Source organism: Corvus hawaiiensis, chromosome 1, assembly GCF_020740725.1.
Source record: "Corvus hawaiiensis isolate bCorHaw1 chromosome 1, bCorHaw1.pri.cur, whole genome shotgun sequence".
Classification (NCBI taxonomy): domain Eukaryota; kingdom Metazoa; phylum Chordata; class Aves; order Passeriformes; family Corvidae; genus Corvus; species Corvus hawaiiensis.
The window spans coordinates 9,947,136-9,962,437 of NC_063213.1; positions in this window are offsets into that span (position 1 = coordinate 9,947,136).

Sequence of the window (15,302 nt, forward strand, 5' to 3'; positions counted from 1 at the left end):
TCCTCATTCTTCCAAGAGAAAGAGCTTCAAGCAGACAAATGATTGAAAAAATAGTCCAATCTCCTCTTGATCTACTAGAAGATCTTGAGTATATTATTATTATATATTGTTATCTGGAATTTGGCAGGGTTTTCAACCACATTCACTGGTTCACTGAGAAGTATGTAGAAACTCCTGCAAAAATGTTCTGCCATAATAAGAATATCAGAGTCCAGCTGTGCAATATAGAGGATTTATAGACATAAAAGGTTTCCATTTTACTGAATGATTAAAAAAATAAACTGAAAAATTTCAATGCCAGAAACGATTTTTGTTGGGTTCGGCTGGTTGGTTGTTTTTCTGGAAATGTACTTTAGTTAAAAAAACCACCCAAACCAAACAAATCAACCTTTATCTGTCATTGTAATTAAGTTGAAACTGTACATTATTATTATATTAATCTAAAAAATTATTAAAATTGTACTCACAATTTTTACAGCTCAATCATAATTGTATTGTCCTTACAGTGTTAGACACACATTGCTGAAATTCTTTTTGTTAACAGCACCTAACTTTAATGATTTTCTCTATCGCACATTTTGACGACGCTTTGAAACTTAACAAATTGAGTTTCACTTCTCACTTACAAAATTAAATCAAAATACTGACCAGATTCCAGGGTCTGAGAAATTGAAGTACTAGTTTCTCCTCTTTACAGGAGAAAACCTAGAGTTTTCATACTGTTATGAAGTTATGCAAGATAACACTGAAGTCCAGGCATTTTGCAACCTTGACACGAGCTGGCAGGTCAAAATAAGCTCATAGGTACAGCTTTCACTTGATCTACTAACTGATGTGAAAGCTAAAAGTAGAACTTAGCTTTCAATACAATTTAATTCACCAGAGATGATTCAATTAGGTAAAGCTGAAATCAATTTTTTCGCCCAGAAAAAAAAAATACAGCCAGGGTTATTTTAAAAATCACATTTGTGATGTGTTTAGTATCTACCATTCAAGTTCAAGTCATGTGATACAATAATTCTCAGCAGCCTAAAAAAGAATAGCTGAAAAATCTAAATTAGGAAGATTCTGCCCAGTTTCCCGAAATCCAGCTTTTGTGTTAGCCTGTGTGAAGCTGGAATGGTACTGCACCTGCTGAAAGTTTTAAACTGAGTGCTATTGAAAAAAATCAACAACAGAACTGAAGATTAGGAGAAAAACATAATCTCCCCTAATCTTTGAGCAGCCTATTTTCCTTCGAGTGCACGTGTCATTATCTCAGTAGTGCTAATGGATTTGGAACCATGTGTCCAGAGACCATGCCTGTCTCCAGGACCTCTCTGAGGGATATTGAGTATTTGCAATTGACCCCTCATTGACCTTAAGAAGTTTTGGGTCTTAAACACAGTATTTTTTTGGGTTAAATATAGTGGTGTGTTGTGGCATAAAATCTAGGCTGTGAAAAAGAAAGAGGAAACTTTAAAAAAAATCTGAGCTAGATGGGATGAGCCTTTATGTAGGCATGGTCTGTATGTATGCAGGTCATCAAATAGCAGAGATTGTACGATAGGCAGTGTCAGAGAAGAACAAAATTAAATTACAGTAAAGAAGGAATAATCACAATTCTATGAAAAATCATCAGTAACATGTTTTATGCAGTTTTTAAAAAAAATTATTTCTTCACATTTTTGTTTAATTCATCTTTCTTTGAGTCTCATCCAGTAATGTCTCCCTCCCACTCCCTTCATCTGGAATAGGAATCCAATTCTTTAAGTACTTTCTCTTCAACTTACTTTTCAACTCTGTCCCCAAAGCTGAAATTTCAGTGACTAATTGAACAAAATTTGGAATACTTCCAAGCCTACCTTGTCCTCATTGGTTTGACAACGTTCCCGTGCTCTGGTCATTAGTACAGCATGACCCTGCAGAACTAACTCAGCCATGAAGCAGGTTAATCAGTAAATTAATAGAGTTCTTGAACAGAGAAGTTTTATTCTGAGTTCACCAAAGCAATTATGTGTTAATTAATTCTCTGCCAGGCACAAAGTAAGACAAATATAGGAAGTATGATCTTGAGAGAAATAATTTTCTGGCGAGAAGGTCAAATTGTAAACTGATGTAAATTGTCAGAGCTTGCTTTACTTACATTGAGACACTATGATTTATACCTTCTGAGGATCTGGCCCTATTATAAGAGGATTCACTTTTTAAATTTTATTCTTAATCCTAATAACCAAGGGTAAACCCATGCCAGCTGAGCCTTTCTTCAAAGAAAATGAGTTTCCTCTGAAAAATTGCTTCATATGACTTAAATCATAAATAACAAAACTGGTATATCTCCATTTTCTAGATATACATAGAAATGTCTCATTAGACAACATACAAATATATATCTAGAGGCTGAATTTTTTAAATGTTAAGTCCTTAAAAATATATACATATAACTTACTAAACCAAGACAGCATTAAAATCCCCAGGAATATGCAGACTAAAACTTGAAAGAAAGCTTTGGATTGTATATTTTTTTATATTTGAAAAATTAACTCCTATGAGCATAACTTAATTACACCATAGTTCAGAGTGCTGCAAAAGCAAAAAAGCTTGCAAATCTCAGACATAAAATACATCAAGAATCTGTTCTTTTTCTCATTTCAACCAGTAAGATATTTACCTTTCAGTTAAATGGAAACAAAAGCAGGTTTTAGACCACGCAACCTCTTCTTTATTTCAGAACCCAATTTTTTAAGAATAGACATTGAATGGAGTTTCCAGGTTTTCAGATGTGCCTTTTGTAAGCCTTTGAAGGGATTTAACATTCAGTGGATTGACAGGTTTAGTCAATAACATCTCAAGGTACCATTACTTCAAGTCACTTTGGAATGAAGAGACCATCTAATCTAGCAGCAGAACACTGAATGTACACAACTTTTTAATCCTACAGTTGAAAGTCTAAATAAAAATTTATTATTATCAGATTTTTTTTTTAAATGAAAGCATTTCATATGCTGGCTCTGCCAAAGGTGCTGCTCAGTGTGGTTGTCTAGGTATTGTACCTTGTCAAGAAGGGAGATGTCAAGTCTTTGTGCTCCAATTCCATCAGCACCCTGCTTCATTGCTCCCAGTCGTGCTTTCAGTTCTGTAATCATACTTACATGAGAGTGAGATGAGAAAAGCCTTTCATACTGGACTCAGATGAATTGCACAGGTGTAGCTGAAAGCAACCTGCTTCATGCCAAAACTTCGCATGGGAGGTGCCTAAGGGGTTATGATTAATACAAGCTTCTAAAAGTGTAACACTGAAATGTCTTCACTGGGAAATTGATTATAATTCCTCTAAGCTAAGCCAAGTCAGACATATGTATCTCATCTGTAATTTTGCTATAAAATCTCCTGCAATACTTCAGTATTTTTTGCATTCCTGATAGTCAAACACAAACAGAATAGTAGTGATAGATGTGTCTTCTCAGAAGCTATTATTACTTCCAAGCTCACTGCAGTACCCCCAAAGGGGTGCTTCTGAGATTCTTGTCTCTTGTAGGACAATGGGATTTGTATTGTTTGCAGACACAACAGATTGAACAATCAAAGGTGACAGAAAGGTGTATTATATGCCTGCAGGTGACCATTATTAACTACCACTACTAGTCCTGAAAATATTCCTGTTGTAAATGTTTGGATTCCATGGAACCAGCTGGTTATTTTACCACTCCTGGTGATTTTCAACATGTAATATTTATCAAATACTATTCCTTTGTTTGTGATTAATCCCTTGCTGAAGGACAGTGTTTCTTAAGGAAAACAGAGTGTTCTGGGTTTTAAAGAACATAGAAACAATTGTTAAAAAATTAAGTGCCCAGCTTCCCTATTACATATCTAGATAGCCCAATTCCTTTTGCAGAGCACGTTGACTGTTAAAACTACAAATACATGTATAATGAGAACTACAAATACATGTTGTATAATGAAACAAAGTGCCAGCATTGAAGTTTATCAATAGGCACAAGCAGTTCCTAAGCAAGCAGAGCCACTTACATTGGTTTTTTGTAGCAATGGGGATCTGGATCATCTAATAAATGCTCTGCAGACTCTCCTCTCTCCATCCTACTATAACTTTCCACAAAACTTGTAACAACAATTTTTTTCTCTCTCTTCCTCTCTCTCACACAAACAAAACATGATTGTGTGTTTCCTTTGTTTCCTTAGTTTCCTTTTCCCTTCCAAAAGGGCTTGGGAAGGAAACCATTGCAGAGCAACATAATAAAATTATAATAAATGTTTATATATGATCCAATAAAATACAAGTAAGAACCAAAACTAAAGTTGCACACTAAATTAATATTTCTACATACATATCACATCCCTTCTCCCTGTCTTTTCTTTCTCCAACCCTAAAGACAACAGAGTATGACCTTTAGGAAGGAAAATAATTTCTCTATATATCCTTGAAGAATTTAGTGCTATGTGGGCCTAATCCTTCTATGGTTTTTGAGAGTTAAAAGAACACATAACTTCTACCTGTAACAGTACTAAAGTGGATTGAAGCCAAAAGAAAGCCAAGAATATCAACAGGGACCACTGTGAATAGGGATCAACAAGTTTCTTGAAGTTCAGTCTCCTAAGATGTGCCAAAACCTCATGTTCCTGCCTGTTTATAATTTGCCTCACATAAAAATTACTTCCATTATTTTTCCCCATAATGTTCTGGAATTAATAGCCCTTTCATGCACAGACGAGCCCACTTTTGTGATAACAAACTGCTTATGGTAAAGCAATGAAAGGTCAGGAAACTGTCTCTGCTTGCAACATTTGTCTAAGGAAAGGTAGTGGAAGATTACAGAAATTCTTTATTACTTCTCTATAACCCCACTAAATTCTTGAAACAAATATTTTAGGTACTTGCCTATAAAGAGTAGGTTAAAATATTTTTTACATTCCTTTTGCTCCTTGACCATGACATATGCAATCTTTCACAATATTTTTTCAGAAGAAAATATGCATGTTTCTTCCAAAAAATATGTCAAGTTTTCTCCTTTAACAGATGGTGACAGTAGTTCTTATCATATTTCCTCATAGCCTTAGATTTTAAGCAAAACATTTTGGCAAATCAAGAGGTATAAATAAAGATTCAGATGTTTCTTGAACTCCACATAATTTAAATAAATCATATTTATGAATGTCTGGCTGAGCAGAATTGATTGCCAACATATACCCTTTGGGCCTGAGTTTGTTATCTGATGTTTATCTCAGACTGGAAAACACAGCATGAGAATCATTTATCTCTTTTTGTACTCTCCTTTTCCCTACTTTTCAATTTTTTTCAAAATCACTATTTAAAGTTAAAACCCCATTACCTTGAAATGTACTCACATGCCCAGTAAGTTTAGCATCTGAGAACTGAAATAATTAAAACCCAGTAATTACCAAATAAAGTAATCAAGTAAGCCCCCACTTAATGCCCCATTTCATCTTCATATAAATGAATGTAAAAAACTTCTTACATTTCAACATTGGGCTTTCAAAAATTTGGCATTTCCCTCTTAGCAAGCAGGCTGCAGAAGTATGAACTCTGTGCTAAACAAGCTCTGAATTCTTGAGAGGTGTGATGCTGGCAACATGCACCAGCAAATCAGACAGACACGAGTGCTGTGAAGGGACACAACAGCAGCAGTGATCCTTCTGATCCCCCAGCCTGGGGCAATTCAAACTCCTCAAGCCACACTGGCAAACCCAGGAGGTGTTCTCATATTCTCACCAGTACTGCTATTTTTTCCAAACTGAGCCTCATTACTTTATTCCCATACATATTGTCAACAGCTGATCTAGTATAACACTGGAAGTATCTGGAAGAAACAGAGAAAAAACCTTTTCAATACTGCAGGCCAAATCACGGGACTGACATTGATAGTAGCCTTGCAAGATAAGCAATCTACAGACCTGAACAGAAATTGCAAATATTCCTTAACTTTCCCAAGTTCTTTCAAAAAGTGGAAAAAGAAGCCAACAAAGACTAAGTATCCCCACAAGATATAAGAAATAAATCTTAAAACCACACCGTGAATGGATTTTTATACTTTATTTTTATAAGTACAATTGCAATGAAACTTAGTAGGAAAAACTAGCAGTCTTTTAAGATGTTCATGCAAATAAGGGGCACTCAGGTTTTTTTAGCATGGATATGTTCATAGATGGCAAATTCATACATTCCAATGTACAAGTGTCAGTATCCATAGCAAGATTTGATTTCCTTCTTACATTTTGATATGTGTACTAAAGTGGATGGAGTACATTCAACAATGTCCCAGCCTCAATAAAATGTTATGTGCTGTTTCCACCTCTGATATGCACCAAGTCTGAAAGCCTTCTCTCTTAAAAAGTTTTCATGGTGGCAATTATGTCTCCTTTCCCATCTCCTCAAGTTCGTCTTCATCACCTCCAGCAATCTCTCATGACACAATAATTTTTATATGAATATTGCTACTAAAAGCATCACTCTTTCCAAAACAGAATTTCTCATTTTTCCTTCTTTGTTTCCAGAATACTTTAAAAAATTATTTTAGATAAGAGTATTTAAAAGAAGATCCACCTCAAAATTAATGTAGTCATTGGTTGAATTTGTTTTATAACTAGGAAAACAGCAATTTTCTTCACTATTTGAATCTCCAACCATCAGAATTAAATATCATCGTTCTCAGCTTCATGTTCCCAAATAAAATAGTGGCTGAAAAAGAAAATTAATGACTGTGTCCTGGGTGGCAACAAATAGAACCAACCTCTGAAACACATCTTCAAAACCAGATTTTTTAAAGAATCACTCAAAATGCCTGCACATGGAGGACATCATGAGAACCTGCTTCCCTTGGTTAGCAAACTAGTCCCAGACTGAGCATCTGTTCGTATGGAGGAGTCAACATTGAACTTTATGCAGAGATCAGAGGAACACTTGTGCCCAATGGTTACGGTAGGTATTCCGTTTAGCAAGAAAGCTACTGAACGCCCTTCTCAAGGGATTTGAGACATATGATGAATTGTAATAACTTTATCTCGTGGACTGGTTTTGGCTGGGATGGAGTAAACTTTCTTCATAGCAGCCGCCTGGGTGCTGTTTTGGATTTATGACCAAAACAGTGGTGATATCACAGGGCTGGTTTAGGTATTGCTCAGCAGTGCTTACACAGAGTCAAGGCTTTCTCTGCTTCTCACCCCACCCTGGCAGTGGCGACTGGGGGTGCACAAGAGGTTGGTGGGGGGACAGAGCCAGGACAGCTGACACCACCTGACTGAGGGGTATCCCACACCATGTGGAGTCATGGTCAGCAATAACAGCAGGGAAAGAAGGAACAAAGAGGATACTTGGAGTCATGCCGTTTGTCTTTCCAAGTCACTGTTATGCATAATGGAGCCCTGCTTTCCTGAAGATGGCTGACACCTGCCTGCCCATGGAAGTAGTGAATTAATTCCTTATTTTGCTCTGCTTGTGTGTAGAGCTTTGGCTTTACCCATCAAATTGTTTTTATCTTGATCCATGACTTTTCTCACTTTTACCCTTCCAATTCTCTCCTCCTTCCCACTGGTGTAGAGTGAGTGAGGGAGGGAGGGAGGGAGTGAGTGAGTGAGTGAGTGAGTGAGTGAGTGAGTGATTGAGTGGGGCTGATCTTCCTGATGGGGTTAACCCAAAATATCTCAAAATGATAAAATCCCTCTTTCTCATAGAAAAGCATGCAAGCATTCACAGGCAGTATAATTAGGTCACCTTTCTATTTGCAGTGGCTTACCAGGACAGAGCAAGCAGTACTTTCAGATGCAGACCTGGTTAGTTATTCATCTTGGGAGCTGGCAATGAGAATGGTATCTTAGGCCATACAAACCAGGAGCACCAGTGCTTTAAGGTCAACTGCTCTGGCAGTGAGCCCCATCTGCCCTTTCTCTCCAAGATGATCTTTATTAGTTTCCTTTTAGTTGTTCTTGTATGGAAGTCTCGTGATTTTCTTCTCGTCAAACTCAAGGAAAGAGGTTAGGATGATCATATTTATGTGCAGTGAAGTAGAAAGCAGTGGTTTGAAAGCAATCACAGTTTACTGTGGCAGTATGTACTCTATGTTTGCCTGCCAGGCATCTATTTTACATTTTGCAAAAATATACAGGGCTGAGTGTTTTGTGCAAAGGGTTCCCTCCTCCCCCCTCAAGCTTTTGATAGCTTACAAAATACATGGGGAAGAAAAATCTTAGAAAGTAAAATACTGACCCAGTTGCAGACAAATGTTTCTAAGATTTGAAACTACAGATTCAACCAAGGCCACACCAGCATAATGTTGATCCTCTCCTGTGCAATGTCCACTTAGACATGAAGGTTTGTGCCTCCAGTGTCTTCCTTCCTCCCGTGATGTCCACATAAGTCCTTCTCTGTGATGGAACACTCACGCAGTCGGTGCTCCCTTAAGCAATATTGAGAGTGGCAGGAAAACGAGATAAAATGATAGAACATGAGCAAGACAACAAAGTTGGTTAAAAAACCCCATTACTCTCCAGGCCTCTCTTTTCCCTGGTGTCTCTCTTGACTCTGCAGTTGCTGATTGCTCCAGCTGAGCAGGGTCTCAAGTCCTTCCTGCCCTCACTTTCCTGGCTGTCACCAACACTACCCCACAGCAAATAGAAATTGGATACTACTGTGCCCGGATACATGGGCTTATGCTTGTTTTCTCTTTTAAGAATCACTCTGCAGTCTGATGCAGCATGGGCTCTGTAAGTGATGCACGTGATTTGTGACTTCTTTCTCATTATGTAAGGCAGAAGACTCTCTCCACGCAGTTTCACTGGAATTCAGATTAGGCTTTTCCTATATCATAGAGAAGTTTATTTCATCTCACATTCACCTTAGCATTTACAAAAATTTCCCAAGGAAGAAAGCAGGCCCCATCTCATTTACAAGTGAGACCTTCAATAAACTTTGAAACTTAGTAGCATGGAAGTGATTTATTGAGTTGCTAGAAAGAATGGAGTTTCCTGTTCAGCCTTCCTAAATCATTTTTGTAAAATATTAAAAGTGAGCTCCTATTTCTCTTTTGTATTCATGCCTGTAAAAACAGCCACAAAATCTATGAGATTATTTTGCTAGATTTCAATGTAAACAGAAGAAATGGAACAACTCTAAAGGTGTCATTCAAGCTACATTTTCTTGACTTCAAGAGAGCTTTAAATTACCTTTGAATTCAGATGTAAAGTGTGGCCTAGCAGAGGGTCTGACTGTACAGATGCAGGGGAAATATGAAAGCATAAGAAATCAGTCATGACTTTTTTTTTTTTTTTTGGACTCTCAGAGTTATACTTAGAAATTCTGGCATTGCTGGAACTCTTACTATAGTCTGTAAAGCACATTCAAAATTCTACATATTTACAAATGGTTCTTAGCAGGTATTTTAAAATGGCAGTGTAACTTGAATTTTCTGTGTCTCTTTAGCAACACATCATGTTTAAAGATTTGACATTTGTTCACGGCCAAAAAAATTATGATTTTTTTAAACATATACTGTTATATCTCTATTTAGATATTGAAGTACTACAACTTTTATGGCCTCAATAAATGAGAGATGCGTACACTACTACTGATGTGTTTAGAAAAAGATGTTGGGGACTAGACCCCTATTTTTTCCCCCATTGCCCCTTCCAAAATTCCAGTGAAATTTACTTACAACTTCTTGTGCTTTATAAATGCTAGCACAATTAATATTTAGACTGTCTGAAAATCAAAATAATTTTTCCAAAAATAAACAGTGGAATAGGAAAAGATCAATAATATCTCTGTGTAACAGAAATAATCAGTATGATCTGTGTTCTATTGTTGAATTAAATGATTCACACATATGGTCCTGCAAACCACAGGCAAGCTGAGCAACAGTTTTCTGGAGTGCAGATGGCTTCTATGGCTCTAATATGACAAATGGCAGTAGAGTTCCACTATCCCCTCTCTATTTCATGGTATCACAGAAGGAATGCTGCATATCATCTCCAACCATTTTTATTATAAGCCTCAATTTAAAAAAATACGTAATTTGTTGGATGAAATCTGTCATAGCTACTTCCTTCCCTGGACAGCTCTAAAGCAAAGTTTAATCAATTCTATTTAGCCATTTTTAATATCTGAGAAAGACAAAAAATGAATGCGTGACAGCTGCTGCTATTAATAAAGGCCCTACTTCTTTAGTTTCCATTTTTCACATTGTGTTCTTTCAAAACAAAGGCTATGAGGAGCTTAAGGTTGTATTAACTTTTCTGACTTAGAAAAATTATTTTTATACATTTATTTTTAACATTTCTGATGTTAACTAAGACAGATTGTATGTGTATGCTCAATTATTAAGATATTATTGTGCTTGCTAACTCATGCATGTCTTGACATGTTAAAAAAGCTGTTTAAGAAACAGAAGTTCCAAATTGCTTGGAAATCATGGGCCTTCCATACAGACAGAGTAAGCCTTTCAATTTTTTTGAAATGTATATTATGAAGACAACTAAATAGTAAACAGTTAAATTAATGTCTTTCACACACTAACAGGCACTAGACATGATACATTTACTTCTAGTAATTGTAAATTGTATTTCCATGGATGCACATTCCAATCAATCTCTCACTGCTTGCTACACTTGTAGCAAACAATTTGCTCACACTAATAGCAACAAAATTATTTGTCTAGGGAAATGGTTATTGGAAGTCTGCTTTGACTTTAGAGCTGCCCGTGCAGATTAACTTTTTTTAAGATTAACTGAACTCACACATATTTCTATTAATTTGAGTGTGCAGGCAGTATAATAAAGAAGCGATGTCTGTAGTGATAAACAAAGGAGTGCTAAGGTCCAAGCACAGGCACTGGCACACAGTTACAGATTCTGTTAAATGGTTAACATGGTTTTTGAAGAGGAAAAAAAAGCCAAGCCAGATTTAAGGGCATTACAACCCAGACACTATTCCCAATAGGCTGTTTAGTCAAGAACATCGTATTTTGGAGGTAACAGAATTTAGCCACCTGAATGTAAGGCATGTTGTGTAGGTTGCTGTCAGGGCTAGACAGCAGTGACGGACACATTTTATGCATTTATTCATCAGAAAGTGTTGTTACCTATGATCAAAATACTAACCCAAACTTGTTGGGGAAGATGAAACAGGAAAGCCTTGTAAATATGATTGCCTGACAAAAGATTTTGGGAATATGAAAACTACAGGCAACATCGAAATGAAAGCCACTTTTGAAATCCCAAGTCTTAGTTACTGAACAACTGGAAAACAATGGTATGGCCGACTGAAGTAATCCTCTCTTGATGGAACAATACCCTCTGCTTGCAAACAGGTCCAAGGGTCAGAGCAGACCCTACTAGCTCAGCAGAAGGGGTCCAAAGAGTAGTTTTTAGAAGTTAAGATGTAACACTCTATGGTAATATAAGAACTCTTATAGGCTGTATGTAAATGCTATAGGATTTGTATCTTGTATTAGATTGGTTAGTGACAATTAGAATATTCAGTACAGAAGATGATTTATTGTATTGTAACCAGGACTTCACACACTTCCATTCCTTTACTTACTCCTGCTCTTACTTCCACTCTCGCTCTTACACCCTCTCTCTCTCTCTCTCACCCGTTCACTCTCTTGCTCTCTTGGGCCTGCTCAGAGCTGAGTCTACCAGCTCTGAGCAGTGCCCCAATACCCACGCCCTTTACAATAAACCGACTGTGTCCCAAGACCTGCCTATAGAGATCTCTCGTCTCCATCCGTCTCCGTCCCGACTGGACCCTGAACACTTAACCTACACAAACTTCTATTAAAAAACTGTACAGAGGTAATTTTATTCTTTGCTACCTCTTTTAAAAGTCTCAGCTACAACAACAATGTCCAAATACACCATCTAAACCTTAAGTCAATTGTGTAAAAACTTTCCTGTAGACCTACTGCTTCAAATGTAGTGAAGGCTTTTTGGTTTTAATTTGATCTTCAAATCCTTACACCTCCTGTAATCCATTCTACTTTACCTTACTTACTGCAACAATATTCTCCTTTTATTAACTACACAAGTTCATGTTCAACTAATTATCCAACACGACCATTGGCTCCTTTCAGAGTTACTAAACTACATGTCTTACATTCTGCAGCCATACAACTCTGGTCTTTATTCTTCATTTCTCTAAGGAAGAATGATCTTTTAAATTTATTTTTTATTTTAAAGAAGGGGCCATCTGCAAGAAAGCTTGGAAGCATCTCTTTGTTAACACTTTTAGCAGCTTGTGAGCGTCCCAATTTTTAAAGGCTTTTTTATATTTTTCAGTATCATATTTGAACAGGTATTCCCAAAAAAAGGTAGTACAATTACATTTCTGTCATATATAATGAGTTCAGGTTTGACTTAAACACTCCCAGGAATGTTCTACTAGAACTCAAGAGCAGAATGTTGTCTGCATTGTGCCATGTAAATCTAGTAACTGAGGCAAAAATAATCGACTCCAGTCCTCCAAAGGAATATATCCTTATCACACTTTGTTTCCATGAAGACATTCCAACAAAACTGCCACCATTGCTTCATGGCAAGTTAATTGCTTACAAATAGCTTATACCACCCCATGTCCCCTCAGCCCGGGAGTTCCATGGTACTGAATGAAAATGCTTGTAAATAACAGAGTTTAACAATTCAATTAGTGTTCTGCAAGGGGTTTGTAGTTTATAATTTTTCCCTGTGGAGATCATGTTTTAATATAGTGTGCATAAATCTGTTCTATCTTTCTTACCATTGGGGGACCTGAACAATTTCGCTGCAGTAATGAAAAGGGAGGAGTAGCTCATTGCTAGCACCAGTATCACCTCTCATCTAGGTGGCCTTACTAACCAGTAAAATATAAAAGAGGATACAAATTTGGGACACTTGACCCCAGAATTCCCATACATTAAGGATACCAGCAGCCATACTGCTACCACAAGGATACTATGAGTTCATTCCTAGCCACTAAATTCCTAAGAGAGGGAAGATTTTATTCTTATAGTCCTTGCTTGAACATGTTGTTCATACACACTGGACATTGCTTACAACTTGGCAAACAGGGTTCATTTGTCTCTTCAGGAATCCCTACATGTGCATAAAATATTTTGAGATGGTTCAGTCTGAATCTCCCAGCTATTTAAAAAAATTGTTTGTCTTTTAGTTTTAGAGGGGTTTTGAGTTGAATTTCTTTTGCCTCTTCTAATATTTTTGATCACCTGCTAGAGTAATCAAGAGTCCTTTGATTTTAAGAAGCTACATATTATCTTCCTTATTCCCCCTATGCATTGTGTGTACAGCTCAGTAGCTGAAAGCAAATACAACTTTGTACGTGAATGGTCACCTTCTTGGTAAATTAATTGATACAGTGTTTCATTTAAAACCTGCGCAAAATTTTCTTACAGACACAAATTAGTCCAGGGTAAGAACTCAAACACAGACTTTTGTGTGAGTTGATTTGTCCTGTTTTTATATCATCAAGCACTATGAATTTAACTCTAAAAGGCAGCACACTAACTAAGAGGATAGGGGAGAACTCTGCCCCCTTTTCAAATGGAGAATCCATCTGGAAATTCAATCCCTTTTCCAATAATAATATTATGAGGAATTATTACAATGTTTTACTGCTTGATGTTTATTACAGGATCCCCTTTGAAATTTTTTGTAAACTCCTTGCAGCTTCCTGAGTTTTTATGAGCAGAGAACTGTGTTGTTCTCTATCATGTGTATACCTACCAGTTTGCAACTTTTCTGAATAGCATTAGAAAATAGTTTTAAATAGAAGAATGATTATGTTATTTAATTGGCACTTGGGCAGGATTCCGTTGATATCTAGAGAGTTATGGGAGAAAGAAGGAAAAATACGTCTGTTTCTCTGTCCCAGCACCTTGGAGTTGTGCTAAACCATTCAAAGGCAAAAGCATTTCCAAAGTGAATGCAACATAGTTGTCACCCAGAAGGGAAAACATTCACATAAATAACTGAGATGAGAAGTAGCATGACCTATAGTTAAGAACTGAAACATGGGGATGATAAATCTTTCCTTTTATGTTAAGAAATGAACAAAATTAGAACTAGTCCAGCACTAAGAAGAGGCTATAAAGCATATGTGGATTTATGTCCCAATGTTAAAAAATGTATTAAGGGCAGGTATTGAACAGAAAATGTGTTATCAAAATTGCCCTGAGTGACACACATGTACAGGATGTAAAAATCTGATTCCTTTTATTTTTTTTAATTCAGGATCAAGGAAATTAGGTGGACTTTTTAAGTTCAGCAATGCAGGATATTTAAAGTTACTATTTCAATGGTAACTGTAATTAGTTACCCTGCTACTAGCTAACCATGACTTTTGATTAGTATGCCTGGTAAATTTACAAGATATTTCAAACCCCCACATTATTCTTATTAAAGTTAATAGGTTGTTAATAAATTCCTTTTTTAAAATGAGAAATCTTTAAGTGTTACATTGCCATATGCTGAACATAATGCAGCTGTTAACTAAGATAAATAGGTAAATAGACAAATATGTAAATAAAATCTATTATTTGTGAATTATACATAATATATATCCTACATGACATGTAAGATCAAACAATACACAATCTATTTGTCCCAGTACTCTTTCCAAATCTAATAATTTCAAACAGTCTCACTGTGTTAAGTTCCACTTTGGTTAACTTGTCATGGCATTCTCTTCCAATTTCATCAGCGTAAGAAGGTTGGTAGCGAAAAGACAATCAGACTAGAATATTACAATTGATTTTAAGCATGTGATTACTCACAGAATGCAACAAAAATTAAATTGGTGATAATGGATCAAAACTATTTAATCTTATCCAACATATTATCTTTAACTTTGGATAATATAAAAAGCTTTCAAATAAGGTGTCAGAAACACAGAATGAGAGATGTGGATTTTTTTTGTTCCTACATTAGCTTTCATCCTGACCATAATGGTTCAAAACTGACACAAATGTTGCTATTAATTAAACCCATCCTGTACAGCCAATCAGTGATATCTCTAAGAGGTGCAGTCAAGCTGCAGATGATATCAGGACACATCAAAGTTCCAAGCACATGAAGATGGCTTCATGCCAGGCCAGCTTCAGTCTGGTAGGGATCTTCAGCTCAGGCAATGTGTTAGATCTGAGAGCAGCTCTGTTCCAGAAACAATTTTGCCTCTTTTGTGTAGCATCAGAACTGGAAAAATAAACAGTGTGAGACTGGAGCTAATGCTATGCAAAAGAGTGTATTCCTGGAAACTGGAGCTTGGGAAAAAGCTGTACAGAGCCACAACTGGTGATCAG